The sequence below is a fragment of the Trematomus bernacchii genome, unplaced genomic scaffold, assembly GCF_902827165.1.
Source record: "Trematomus bernacchii unplaced genomic scaffold, fTreBer1.1, whole genome shotgun sequence".
In the NCBI taxonomy this organism is placed as follows: domain Eukaryota; kingdom Metazoa; phylum Chordata; class Actinopteri; order Perciformes; family Nototheniidae; genus Trematomus; species Trematomus bernacchii.
The window spans coordinates 9,298,738-9,311,785 of NW_022987342.1; the positions used below are offsets into that span (position 1 = coordinate 9,298,738).

At 42.8% G+C, this 13,048-nt stretch overlaps 1 protein-coding gene across 3 annotated transcripts in view; it reads left to right on the forward strand.

Annotated features, from left to right (window-relative positions):
• Nucleotides 1-13,048, forward strand: part of slc43a1b (solute carrier family 43 member 1b) — a 39,274-nt gene that overhangs the window by 2,270 nt on the left and 23,956 nt on the right. Inside the window, exon 1 of one of the 3 annotated variants that reach the window (XM_034131489.1) lies at nucleotides 11,042-11,077. The exons of the other annotated variants lie outside the window; for them this stretch is intronic. The gene's annotated coding sequence lies outside the window, so the exon portion shown is untranslated. Of the gene's footprint in view, nucleotides 1-11,041; nucleotides 11,078-13,048 lie in introns of those variants that run through there. 3 annotated transcript variants of the gene reach the window in all.

Sequence of the window (13,048 nt, forward strand, 5' to 3'; positions counted from 1 at the left end):
TTCTATTTCGACATGTATATTTTATATTTTATATTTTATTTTATTTTTCTTTCTATTCTTGTATATTTTGTAGTTTTGTTTTATTGTAAAATGCCTTATGCTGCTGTAACAACAACAATTTCCCAATTTGGGATCAATAAAGTACTATCTATCTATCTATCTATTAAACTGACGTTATATTAACCTCCGCTACACAGTGTATTTTGCTTTAATAAAAAATGTTGATCACAAAAAAAAGGGTTATTTTGCGATTTGGCAAATCTGAGTCTGCTGTTGACTCGTGCATGAGGACGAGTCTGCTGGATCTCTGGATCTGCTGCTATATACGGCTCCGAGTCCGCTCTGCTGTGTGTTGCAGAACAGTGAGTCAGGATTTGCGAATCTGAGTCTGCTGTTGACTCGTGCATGAGGACGAGTCTGCTGGATCTCTGGATCTGCTGCTATATACGGCTCCGAGTCTGCTCTGCTGTGTGTTGAACAGTGAGTCAGGATTTGCGAATCTGAGTCTGCTGTTGACTCGTACATGAGGACGAGTCTGCTGGATCTCTGGATCTGCTGCTATATGGTTACGGCTCCGAGTCCGCACGAGTCTGCTCTGCTGTGTGTTGCACAGCGAGTCAGGATTTGCGAATCTGCGAATCTGCGAGTCTGCGAGTCTGCTGTTGATAGCGCGGGAGCCGGGTGCTGGAGGAGGGGCTATGCTCGTGCACATGACGAGTATGGATCTCTGGATCTGCTATGCTATTACGGTTAGGAGCCGTCGGCTCCTCTGAGTCCCCACGAGTCTGCAGGAAGTTTCACTGATCCGTGTCCCCTCCCCTGAGCCAAACGATAACTTCTGGCAGGCAGCTATCCTGTATACTTGCTAAAGGGTAGGTAGATGGACTGGGGTACGTTGTAATGTGATTTTACATGTTATAAAGAGAGTAGCGAGTGACGCAATTTATAGTTTTAATTTGTACGTCACACCAAGTGTGGGACTCAAGGACTCGGGTTAATGGAGAGGGGAGACTCGTCACGACCAGCTCATTTCTAGGATCCGGGTTAATGATCCGGATGAATCAGGACTCGCCCATCTCTAGTTTCCATGGTAGCGTGTCTCTTTAGTTAGTAGCGCGCGCAACTGAAAGTCTGAGAGGGTGAGGAAGATAATCACAGAAAACAGAACAAGAAGCGACAACTAGAACCTCTGCTCACTCCTTTCCTGCCCACACGTATGCTCCATCGAGGATGGTGATACAGGCCGCAAGGCATTGCACTTACAACTACAATAAGCATGTTAATGTTAATGTTAATCTGACAGCTCCCCCCCCCCCCCGCGGTGGTTTTGAAATGCTCCCGATTTCTGAGGTCTCAAGGTTGGCAAGTAGCCTATGGTTGTAACTTGTAACACGGGACAGTTGTAACGCCTTCAATATCTCCAATCACAAACCAGCTAGAGCAGGGGTCGGCAACCCCTGGCACGCGTGCCACCAATGGCACGCGGCACCGTAACCAGTGGCACACTAGGAATAAGTGGAATAAGTGTACAAAATATTTATTTTATTTTCAGATCCTGAACGAGACCGCCGCCAGAGCGCGTCTCCCCGTTACCTGCAGAAGGAAGCCATGCACGCAACGCAGCCCCACTCTCTTTAACTCCAGGCGACTTTCTGCCGTTTTCCTCCGTGGTGCAGGGCTGATAGTTTCACCACAGAGGAAAGCACTTCACAAATTACATTACCCATAAGGAGCTGTAAAAATGCCACAGTTTTTGCGTGGCGATCGATATCGGCCGATACTCACTCTCTGCCGATCGATCGGTGCTCTCTAAAAAGGCCGATCGCGAGGCGTAACATACATGACACTTTTCTCTGTGTGCGGCAAAACAAGCTCGCAAAAAAATCGCTTCACCAGTCTGGCAGTATTTTAAGGTGTCCGAAAATGACAATAAAATAGCGGTTTGCAACGTGTGTGAAGCATAAATCCTGCAGCTCCACCCGCTGTGACGGACCGGTGAGCGGAGCAGAACACACAAGAGTTAGACCTAACACACTTAGCTATTTTATCTACCTTTGGAACTAGTTATACATATATTTATTCTTCACTCACTCATTACTGGATCAGTGAGCTGCATGAGATACTGACAGGCTGTCAGGAGAGAGAGAGGGGGAGAGAGGAAAAGAGAGCGCTTCAGCTCATTTCTCCCGTGTTATTATCCAAAGTTAATGTAAACTTGAATAATGTAGGCTACTTCATTTGAATGTAACAATTATGTTGGTTGTTGTTTGTGGAAGCGCCAGTGAATGAGCCCCATTAACTGAGTTTTAAACATCACTTTTCACGAGTGTTTTCGTCGAGCTCTTCAAACCCACCCCCCCCGTTGATAATTCACGATCGTCGGCACGCTGATAAAACATTTTTTTTAGAATGGCACTTCATATCAAAAAGGTTGCCGACCCCTGAGCTAGAGTGATGAAACTCACTCTGCACATGCTCAGTTAGATGGAAAGATTGCTGTGAAAAAAGGAGCCACGTCTAAATCTGTCGCGAAAGATATCAGCAAAAGGGTGTTTCTGAGGTAAAACATTAACAAAAATTATATGATGTATTTTTTGGATACTGTCTTGAGTTCAAATGTCTAGGAATCCAAACTAATATTATTAGAATCACTGTTTTGTAAGGTAAACATATAACTAGCTAAATATGGGTCAAGCTAGCAATCAGGCAGGTTCACAGGGGGTGAAAACATGACTGGTGGTCCTGGGACGGTTGTAACACGGACCACCTGGGACGGTTGTAACATGGCACATTTACAATGATGGCTTTGCTCGAATGATCAATATTGTTGATTGGTGTGCATTGTCCCTGTAAAAATAAACAGAATAAAATACTGTACGTAAAGTGTGTGCGTGTGTTTACAGTATGCCAAATATCAGAAAGAGGAAGACAGACAGGGGAGCAGGGACATGCACAGACATTTTGTGGGGCGGGTGCTCAAGTGAGAAAAAGGGCACTTCCCATAATCATTTATAAAAAAATGTTTTACATGTAAAACAAAAATAAATATAGTTGCATATAAGGAGCTGTTTCAATGACATTTCGCCGACAACTGCGCCGAGCACTTGACTTTATGCAGGTAGCCAGACAGTGGGACACTTCCTGATGGGAAGTCAGCACACTCAGCACGGATAGTGCGCGCAACATGACTGCAGCGTCCAGGCAGCTCCCGTTCGAGCATAGATGCCTTGAGCTGCACATAGCTCCAACGATCCATCACAGTGTCTCCACATTCATTCATTCACTCACACACACACACACACACACACACACACACACACACACACACACACACACACACACACACACACACACACACACAGACACACACACAGTATTATTGTATGAGAGAGGTTCTAGGTTGAATTGAGGCGAATATTTGTAATGTTCAGGTTGTTGTGTTTAATATTCATGAGAATATTTGTCATTGTTCAAATGATAATAAACAAACATATACAGCATATTTGTCCACTCGTATGTTGATAAGAGTATTAAAAACTTGAAAAATATCCCTCTAAGGTACATTTAGAACAGATACAAAATGTGCGATTAATTTGCGATTAATCGCGATTAACTATGGACAATCATGCGATTAATCGCGATTACATATTTTAATCGACTGACAGCCCTAATAAAAACACATGTGATGATGAAATGGAGTGATGGAGTTGGCCAATAGCGTTTGTAGGAGACCAGGGACAGTTGCCAACCCTCCCGATTTTCGCGGGAGACTCCCGATTTCATTGCCCTCTCCCGGTTTCCTCCCGGGGTTATATTTCTCCAGCATTTCTCCCGATTTCTGACAAAATCCGATTTACTCACGACTGTTTCCACTCGGACTTTAATACAGCTACACCATTGTTTGGTTTCCATCAGAGATGACAAATCCGGATCCTTTTACGGACTCAGGGTCTTCTGAGTCAGTCATTGAAGAGATCCGGATCATACGAGTCATTTGAGTCATATGAGTCAGCATCACCAAGACCGTAGAAATCCTATCGGTGAAACCGAAAAGTTGTTGCATTTCACGAGCATATTATTATTCCATATATTTTGAATATATATATATATATATATATATATATATATATGTAATATCTGTATGTATATTTTCTATTTCGACATGTATATTTTATATTTTATATTTTATTTTATTTTTCTTTCTATTCTTGTATATTTTGTAGTTTTGTTTTATTGTAAAATGCCTTATGCTGCTGTAACAACAACAATTTCCCAATTTGGGATCAATAAAGTACTATCTATCTATCTATCTATTAAACTGACGTTATATTAACCTCCGCTACACAGTGTATTTTGCTTTAATAAAAAATGTTGATCACAAAAAAAAGGGTTATTTTGCGATTTGGCAAATCTGAGTCTGCTGTTGACTCGTGCATGAGGACGAGTCTGCTGGATCTCTGGATCTGCTGCTATATACGGCTCCGAGTCCGCACGAGTCTGCTCTGCTGTGTGTTGCACAGTGAGTCAGGATTTGCGAATCTGCGAATCTGCGAGTCTGCGAGTCTGCTGTTGATAGCGCGGGAGCCGGGTGCTGGAGGAGGGGCTATGCTCGTGCACATGACGAGTATGGATCTCTGGATCTGCTATGCTATTACGGTTAGGAGCCGTCGGCTCCTCTGAGTCCCCACGAGTCTGCAGGAAGTTTCACTGATCCGTGTCCCCTCCCCTGAGCCAAACGATAACTTCTGGCAGGCAGCTATCCTGTATACTTGCTAAAGGGTAGGTAGATGGACTTGGGGTACGTTGTAATGTGATTTTACATGTTATAAAGAGAGTAGCGAGTGACGCAATTTATAGTTTTAATTTGTACGTCACACCAAGTGTGGGACTCAAGGACTCGGGTTAATGGAGAGGGGAGACTCGTCACGACCAGCTCATTTCTAGGATCCGGGTTAATGATCCGGATGAATCAGGACTCGCCCATCTCTAGTTTCCATGGTAGCGTGTCTCTTTAGTTAGTAGCGCGCGCAACTGAAAGTCTGAGAGGGTGAGGAAGATAATCACAGAAAACAGAACAAGAAGCGACAACTAGAACCTCTGCTCACTCCTTTCCTGCCCACACGTATGCTCCATCGAGGATGGTGATACAGGCCGCAAGGCATTGCACTTACAACTACAATAAGCATGTTAATGTTAATGTTAATCTGACAGCTCCCCCCCCCCCCCGCGGTGGTTTTGAAATGCTCCCGATTTCTGAGGTCTCAAGGTTGGCAAGTAGCCTATGGTTGTAACTTGTAACACGGGACAGTTGTAACGCCTTCAATATCTCCAATCACAAACCAGCTAGAGCAGGGGTCGGCAACCCCTGGCACGCGTGCCACCAATGGCACGCGGCACCGTAACCAGTGGCACACTAGGAATAAGTGGAATAAGTGTACAAAATATTTATTTTATTTTCAGATCCTGAACGAGACCGCCGCCAGAGCGCGTCTCCCCGTTACCTGCAGAAGGAAGCCATGCACGCAACGCAGCCCCACTCTCTTTAACTCCAGGCGACTTTCTGCCGTTTTCCTCCGTGGTGCAGGGCTGATAGTTTCACCACAGAGGAAAGCACTTCACAAATTACATTACCCATAAGGAGCTGTAAAAATGCCACAGTTTTTGCGTGGCGATCGATATCGGCCGATACTCACTCTCTGCCGATCGATCGGTGCTCTCTAAAAAGGCCGATCGCGAGGCGTAACATACATGACACTTTTCTCTGTGTGCGGCAAAACAAGCTCGCAAAAAAATCGCTTCACCAGTCTGGCAGTATTTTAAGGTGTCCGAAAATGACAATAAAATAGCGGTTTGCAACGTGTGTGAAGCATAAATCCTGCAGCTCCACCCGCTGTGACGGACCGGTGAGCGGAGCAAAACACACAAGAGTTAGACCTAACACACTTAGCTATTTTATCTACCTTTGGAACTAGTTATACATATATTTATTCTTCACTCACTCATTACTGGATCAGTGAGCTGCATGAGATACTGACAGGCTGTCAGGAGAGAGAGAGGGGGAGAGAGGAAAAGAGAGCGCTTCAGCTCATTTCTCCCGTGTTATTATCCAAAGTTAATGTAAACTTGAATAATGTAGGCTACTTCATTTGAATGTAACAATTATGTTGGTTGTTGTTTGTGGAAGCGCCAGTGAATGAGCCCCATTAACTGAGTTTTAAACATCACTTTTCACGAGTGTTTTCGTCGAGCTCTTCAAACCCACCCCCCCCGTTGATAATTCACGATCGTCGGCACGCTGATAAAACATTTTTTTTAGAATGGCACTTCATATCAAAAAGGTTGCCGACCCCTGAGCTAGAGTGATGAAACTCACTCTGCACATGCTCAGTTAGATGGAAAGATTGCTGTGAAAAAAGGAGCCACGTCTAAATCTGTCGCGAAAGATATCAGCAAAAGGGTGTTTCTGAGGTAAAACATTAACAAAAATTATATGATGTATTTTTTGGATACTGTCTTGAGTTCAAATGTCTAGGAATCCAAACTAATATTATTAGAATCACTGTTTTGTAAGGTAAACATATAACTAGCTAAATATGGGTCAAGCTAGCAATCAGGCAGGTTCACAGGGGGTGAAAACATGACTGGTGGTCCTGGGACGGTTGTAACACGGACCACCTGGGACGGTTGTAACATGGCACATTTACAATGATGGCTTTGCTCGAATGATCAATATTGTTGATTGGTGTGCATTGTCCCTGTAAAAATAAACAGAATAAAATACTGTACGTAAAGTGTGTGCGTGTGTTTACAGTATGCCAAATATCAGAAAGAGGAAGACAGACAGGGGAGCAGGGACATGCACAGACATTTTGTGGGGCGGGTGCTCAAGTGAGAAAAAGGGCACTTCCCATAATCATTTATAAAAAAATGTTTTAAAACAAAAATAAATATAGTTGCACATCTCTGACTTACTGACCAATTTATTGTAATACCCTCACTCACGTAATTGTTTAATACTCAGCAGAATTCTACAAAATAATCAGCTAACACAGAGACAATGGTCTTCTTTAGTATTCACTACGCACAAGAGCAGACAACAAACTAGTCAAATTAATAGTTATTAAATGAGCAGCCAACAATCAAAATTATGAAGTTACTGTTTAAGGACATTGCAGGCAAAAATATCGTTTTTTCATGTAGGCTACTATTTTGGTCTATTTTGCTTCCATGTTTTCTTTCACTCTAATGGAAATAAAACTTCCAAGAAACACATATAAATGGTGTTTGTTTTACTACCATGTCTGAATTCATCTATAGATTTAAAGCTAATCTGCATTAAAGGGCCCATGTCATGGCCATTTCCACTGATCATAATTACATTGTTGAGGTATACTAAAATAGATTTATACTGTGCAATTTTCCAAACTCACATTGGTTTCGCATACAGCATCTCTGTCAAGCATGTGTATTCAGCAGTATTCACTCTCTCCACTAAACGACTCGTTGGAGCTCTTGCCCCCCCCTCCCTGTGAGCCTAGTGTGCTCCGATTGGTCAGCTCGGCCACTCTGTTCTGATTAGTCAACCACCAGAGAGGCTGCGCCCATGTCTAAACGGCTGCTCTCAGCCGAACATCAGTCTTATCATGGCGTCGGTACAGCCGTATATTTTATACGCCAACTAACCGAACTGTACCTACAACTGTTGTTATAGAAGAGTGTGACGGCCCCAGGGCCTTTGTCTTACGATGGGGTGGAGCTGAAGAGGCTAATCAGCGCGATCACGGACACCTGGCCGGAGCCGAGGTGCTAGCCAGCTGCCCGGAGTCACACGGGCCCCTCTCTCCCTCCAAGCAGCTCAGCAATCCTCTCCCCCTCTCTCTGCATTTACCACAATAAATGTGCCGTGGTTTTGTAAACTCGTGTATGTCTCCTTGTCTTTCCGTTGTGGCCTACGAGCCGGTCATAACAAAGAGTAAGTTATTTTTACCCGTTATAAACTACTACTGTTTGATGAGAAATCAAATCATGGTTTGCTATATATGAATGATATGTTATAGGAGCAAATAATTCAGGGAAGAAAGGATAGGCCTACTAAGTATTTCCATTAAACTTTATTTTTAGAAATGTACAAAATGAACGTAAATATACATATATACACGGTATATCGTCAATTACTCCCCGTTGTCGGCATCTTGCTTATAGCAGCCGGGGCTTTTTGAGACGATGCCTCAGTCAGTGTGGTAGTCCAGTCATGTATTGTCCGGCAGGATCTGGCTGGACGAAATAAAATGCAAATCACAAAATATTAGAGAAACTTAGTTGTTTTAGATTCGTTAGTAGTAGTTGTGGTAGGAGTGTGGATCTATCTAATGAACAGCTTGCCTGCTAATATGCTAACCTAGCTTTGTTTACCTTGGTAGCTAACACGATATGAACGTTAGCTTGGAGGAACGGCAACTATAATGGAGTGTAATAAAACTACTATGAACAAAAGTTAGTGGTTCATATTAGGCTAGCAATAACGTGTTTATAATTGCATTATTCTACGGGTAGTCTCCTACGTTCGGTCATACAATGTTTCCCGCTAGCATGTATAACTAGCCTCGTTAGCTATACATGCTATCAGCGTCGGAGGAAAGCCAACTGTAATGTACCGTCCTTTGGGGGTCTGTGAGCGGGCAAAGAGAGGGGATTTCCCCGTTGTCTCTGCTGGAAGTGTGAAATAAACAGAGTCCCCATTTCAGGGACACCTCTTGGAGGTCTCTAGGCCGTCCTTTGGGGGTCTGTGAGCGGGCAAAGAGAGCTAACCTAGCTTTGTTTACCTTGGTAGCTAACACGATATGAACGTTAGCTTGGAGGAACGGCAACTATAATGGAGTGTAATAAAACTACTATGAACAAAAGCTAGTGGTTCATATTAGGCTAGCAATAACGTGTTTATAATTGCAATATTATACGGGTATTCTGCTACGGGTATTCTGCTACGTCATACATTGTAACTTATACATGCAGTATGTACATGTACTGTCACAATGTACGGTAAATCACCCGGAGTATACTGTATGAGTATTCCGTGTGTGTGACTGCAGACATTCTCCTGCCATGACAAACATGTAAGGCCATCTGCTGACATTGTAGTTGATATATTTAAACACTAGCAACGTGGCATAACAAAAATGTTTTTCCGACCAAACTAAGGTCTAGCTCCGTCGGTTAGATCGGTAGCATACACGCTACGCCAGCTATAATGTAATTACGTTTCGCGACTGACCGTACGGTAAATCACCAGTATACGGTCTATGACTATTTTGTGTGTGAATGCAGACATTATCCAGCTATGAGGAACATGTATGTAAGGCGATCTGCTAATATTGGAGTTGATATATGGAAACGCTAGCAACTTAGTTAGCACAGTTAGCACTGGCTTAGCAGTCCGAAACATGTTTACACATTTAAACAGTCGTGGTAGATACCTTGTTTGATAAATACACAAATAACAATGCAAACTTACAGGTTGTGTACCCGAATCTTCCCCTGCTCCAAACGGTCCAAACAAGCTGTGCATATCCGGCCTCAAACTGGGCAATGTTTTGGAAGCTTTCGTCTGTGAAATGCCGGTTCTTTGAACCTCTGGAGGAACAGTGTTAAAAAGAAATTTCAACCACTGACTTCGTCGTGGTTCTTCCGTCGGTAGGACAAACAGCTCAGATTTCTCCTCACATTTCAGGAAACAGGTCCTTGGCAGTGGCATGACTGGATCGATTGTGAACTGAACCAGAGCTTCCAACAGTAAATGTTAGGCTGGCAGAGGGTGCGGCCATAGCTCTTCGGGATTGGTCCATTTCGTTCCGGGTACCGCATGACATCAGGCCGTACCCGGAACTAAATGGAAGACTCAAATGGGCAGTGACGTATCTCCAACGAGGCGTTTTGGGGAGTTTTACTCGCTACAGGGTGTACTTTGAGGGTTTTGACTCGGCACACCGTTTACATGCATAAAAACCTTCATAACACACAAGGGGACGGGTAATAACCGGAAAAGCATGACATGGGAACTTTAAACATAACATTTCAGGGGAAAATACTGACTTGACGTAAGTAAATATCTGGGGAAGTTGTGAGGTGATATGTTTTTTTGTTTTATCCTTTTCACCTGCAATGCCTTGGTAACTTCATGCAAATTAGCGCATTTGAATTAGGCCTAGTTAACGCCTAATTTGCATATCAATGTGGCGATTGTGATGACGTTATTAGATACACATTTTACTGTATTCACTTTAAGTGTCTCCCCTTAAGTACAGTACATTAGCCTGTATGCCCATGATAAATTGCCTTAGCTAAACCTTGAGCTAACTTATCCATTAGCTAGTAGCCTACCTTAGTTAACTATATTTGTTATTGTCTTTTAGCTAATTAGCTGTAAACTCGAGGCACTGGCAGCAATCATGTCATCACCACTCACCTTCAAACAAGCCAAGAAAAGCCGGCATAACATGGGACAGTAAAGTGGGAGGTGCTGCTTACCTGTCTGTCTGAAGTGACTGCCGATGTCCGCACCGCTGTGCGGGAGACGTGGAGGGAGGGAGGGAGGGAGAGCTACGGAACTTCACAGTCTAATCTCCCGACCTGATACTTTGTATTCAATCAATATATTTTTGGAAAGGGAAACTGTGCGCAAACAGCAGTAGATATATATTCATTTATAAAAATACAAATAAAAGGGGGGAAAATGGCACTTTCTCTGGAGGAAGAAAAAGGGCAGGGGCTCAAGCCCACTTTGATGTCAATGTGTGCACGTGCCTGCAGGGGAGTGCCACTTCCTCTGCTGCAGAGGGCCTCAAATGAAGTTCAGGAGGGCAAATCAGTCAGGGCAGAGGCAAAGTCCCATGATATATGCCATGTCACCCTGTACCGGTTCCATAAAAAGAGGCTGAGGTTGGAGAGTCAGGGATCCAAATCACCCCAAAGAGTAGGATACTGGACACCCAACAAGGTGTTCTCAACAGAGCAAGAGATGCTTTTGAGAGACTACCTGATGGAGGCAGCTGATTTATACTATGGTCTCAGCTCAAAGGAGGTAGGTCTACATAATTAAGGTAGAATAATAGGCTATCTATACTGATGGAAGTTACTTTTACACCTGCCACAACTGTGAATCAGATTAATTCCATCTGGTGTTCTGTTTGAAGTTCTGTTCATTGTTCATTGTTTGTTGGAGGATGTGTGAAACCCCATTCAAATCTTGTTGCCTTAGAATTTGACAGCTTTCCCTCTTTTTTGTCATGTAGTGTGAAAAAAGGTAACCGTTATTAACATGTTACAACCGTCCCTGGCATGTGTTACAACTGTCCCTGTACACAGGGACGGTTGTAACAGTTGATTTTTTTTTTTAAATACATTTTCCAACCTGTACTTATTTAATAGAAACATCTTAAATACATTGTTTCAGTAGTTGACACATTGAGAATGTATAATATAGCAAAATGGCTATCCTATTGTAAATGCTTTTTTACTTATTGGGGAAAACACAAAAGGTGTTACAACTGTCCCTGGTCTCCCCTATACTTCAACTTGTGGTAAATATTTGTCCAACGGTGGGTGTCACTTCGACATGGAAGTGGTCATTTATTAGGACCACAGAGAAAAAATAATGAGTGTAACAGGGTATTTAGAGAGAGATGTAGATATATTTAAGGATATAATGTCTACTGTGTTCATTACAAGATTCCATTCTAACAAGGAGGTTGTAGGAGCCATGAAACGTGTGTAGTAATGCGTTTTGTTTTAATATAAGATATTTGTTTGATCACTATTGATTGGTTGGCTTGGGTCACAAGGATATGGGCGGCACTCATTATAATCCTGTTCACCTGCGTGAGGTGTGTGTGTGGAAGAGAGGGTGACACAGGGTCGTTGTACTTTTTGTTGACCGCAAGTTTAATGATTGCTTTGATTATCATAACAATGTATATGTCTAAGGAAAAGAAGTTGATCATCCCAGTTTTCATTAAACTACATTATTTTTCAACAGAGTTTTGATCTCAGCAATTATTTTTTGTAGCGTGTCACACAATAGCAAACAGGCACGGCCTCAGCCTCTCAGTTACTTTTTTTGTTTCCTGCTGTCGCTATATTTTGTCAACAAAAAACATCAAGCACACAATGCGTAAGAAGAATCATCATCACACAGCGCATACAGCGGTAATTAAAGTTTAAAAGTCTCAAAAATTACTTTAATTAAATGTAGTATGTCAACAGATTTCACTGTATTAGGTCAGTTGAAAGTATAATATTAGGTTCAACTTATTATTATCGTTTTCAACTAACCTAATACTGTTATGTGAAATATTTTGACTTGACAGGTAGCCTGTGTGAAGCATGGGGTCATTGAAGAGTTTATTCCTAGTTTCTCTCTCCCAAGAAAAATTAGATGAAGACATACGGCATAGAAAGAGTTCAGGGCCTGGCAGGCCCTGAACTCTTTCTATTCTTTCTATTCCCTCCCTCCTACTATTTCTGGGCTTTCAGCAGGTCAACCTCATTTTAGCCTAATTTCTCCCCCCACCTCAATGCTGGAGAGGGAGAAATATTCAGATGTGATGTAGACACTGGGTTCTCCTTGGAGAAAATGAGGTGCCCTGTGACATGCTATTACATGTCCCCCCCTTTATGGGTATCGATGTGTCCTGACAACAGGGAGGTCGTTTCCCCACAAGTTCTATATTTAAGGAAGTCAGAAAGGCCACTCAGAGAACCAAGGTTATATTGAAAACGTACAACTGCATCAACTTAAAGGCACAAAAAATGGCATCTTATCCCACCCACTTTCTTCCCTTTTGCCACCGTTGACTGTGGGGTTTCTTTGGAAGTTTTTCCTTGTCTAATGTGAGGGTCAAGGACAGAAGGAAAGAGGGTGTCATATTCATATCCTGTGTGTAAACTGTAAAGGTCCCTGAGACAACTGTAAAATGTGTGATATTGGGCTGTATAAATAAACTTTGATTGATTTATTGATCCACATCCTCCACCAAAAGCTCCATCTATTACC